General features: G+C 49.5%; 1 protein-coding gene across 5 annotated transcripts in view; it reads left to right on the forward strand.

Annotated features, from left to right (window-relative positions):
* The window catches only part of LOC107268596 (potassium voltage-gated channel subfamily KQT member 1), a 28,018-nt gene that overhangs the window by 12,079 nt on the left and 13,954 nt on the right, over window positions 1-1,985 (forward strand). The window lies entirely within an intron of this gene.

The raw sequence follows: 1,985 nt of genomic DNA on the forward strand, positions 1-1,985 counted from the left end.
TTTTTTTTTTTTTTTTTTTTTTTTTTATCACCCGCGTCTTCCTATCCACTCGATTCCCTCTTATCACCCAGCTCGGTCAACTCCGGTCCAACCCGTTTACGGTCACCTAATAACGCATTCGGATCGACCTTATCAATCTCTGCGTGCGCGGCTCCTTTGTGCTACACGCGCGTCCCTCTCGAGACGGCCCGTAGGAATCGCCAGAGTGCCAGAGAGTATACCCTGGGGCGGCGGGGGGTCGATACCGTCGAGGATCCTTCAAGATGATGACCCTACTGACGATCCATACTCTCGCTCTTAGACCCGGAGTACCGGAAACAGAGAACCAGCTATGGACCAAACTAAAGCACAGATCTGTATAGTACGGCACAGGGCGCTAATGGGTATCGGTTGCTACTGGCAGACGAAGAGGGGCAAACGAGTCTGTTTTGGAAATTAAGAAATGAGTAAAAACCTAGTAAAGGTGTAACGAAAAAAAAAAAAGAAAAAAAGAAAAAAAAAACCCAATCCTTTCCTCGCTCCACGTAATTCGGGGTAAACAAGCGTCGAAGTGGCTGATACAAATTTCGTGAGGCTAAAGTAATATTTGTATCGACGGCCGCACAAACAGCGGACTCCACCTTTCCTCGTGACATCAGCCAAGAACGTCACCGTCAGCCAATGACGAGTCCCCGTCCGCCGGGTTATTCGCGAAATTAAAAAAGAACGCAAGTGACCCGTCCCCGTGCCTTCCTCTCGGTACGGAGAAAAAAAATTTCCGAAAGGGTTAGAAATGGGTAATCCCTTAAAACGGAAACGACAAAAGGTCACGACCTCGTCATTATCATTATTTCCGACCACCGGTGAAAACTTTTCCACGTGAATCCATCGGGTGTACACGAATACCGAGAACTCGTAGTTCCGCGACGAGCAAACGAATTACGACTAGGGAACTTCTGACGGTGGTTTCAAGCATGCACGTAGATAAGGCTTGTTTTCACGTAGATAACGGCGGCTCCGTTAATTAGTAAAATCGGTCGTCCATGTTCGATCCTCTTTTAAAGCCTGAAACTTTTCCGATTAGGAGGAACAGGGGCGTTACGGGAGTGCCAGGGTGCGTCGTTGAACCTGAATTTAAAAAAAAAAAAAAAAAAAAAAATATCCCACAAGAATCATAGAAATAAATGAACCATCGAAATACGATTTTTCAAAATTTCCAACCCTTTGTATTTTTATTCGGATACACCCTCTCTTACGTATCGTTAAGCTACCGTGGGGGCCACCGAGGCTAAAGTCCTTGGATCGCGTAGACGCTTCCGGTAAAGAAGCGTCGCGACGCCTGGTCAGGTGGCCCCGCTAACCCAGAACGTAAATGCCGTCCGTGATAAATGCGTCTGCCGAGCATCAATAATGTAGAAGGGTCGTGACACGGCCTTGCCGACAGATATCGACCCGCCTGCGAATATCGATTCCCTTACATGAGAACGCGCCCGGCGACCGTCAAGTCATTTTTGCGACAACAGCCAGGCGCTCGGACCGTCGCGATGAAACCGTCGCCGTCGATCTGGGTCACGAGGCTTTAAGGACTCGACCAACCTCTGTGCCCACGAGTCGTCACAGTCAACGAGACCGAATCGTCATCGGGTAGGTGACGAACCGGTAGAGCCGGTTCGCCGATTACAAATTTCGAAAATCGTCGAAAAAGTCGAATCTGACCTCGACCCGGCCGCCAATCGAAAGAACCGGCCCTTGAACTAACGAATCCACCTGTCGCTCATTGAGAACACGAAAAAACACCGAGCGAGCGTTTACATTGGGGCGAGTGCGTAATACGCGGCACTATCGATTTCGCATTGCGTGCGAGTTTATCTGGTATCAGGGGGGGGACGACCCTCTCAATTTTCCCGGAACCGCGACGTATGCGCATTAACCATCTGCGCCTTTGGGGTCTCGGCCAGGAAAAGTTTCGACCCTTGGTATAAATTACCCCCACTGTCCCTCCTCCC

The sequence above is a fragment of the Cephus cinctus genome, unplaced genomic scaffold (genome assembly GCF_000341935.2).
Source record: "Cephus cinctus unplaced genomic scaffold, Ccin1 Ccin1_scaffold0566, whole genome shotgun sequence".
NCBI lineage: Eukaryota > Metazoa > Arthropoda > Insecta > Hymenoptera > Cephidae > Cephus > Cephus cinctus.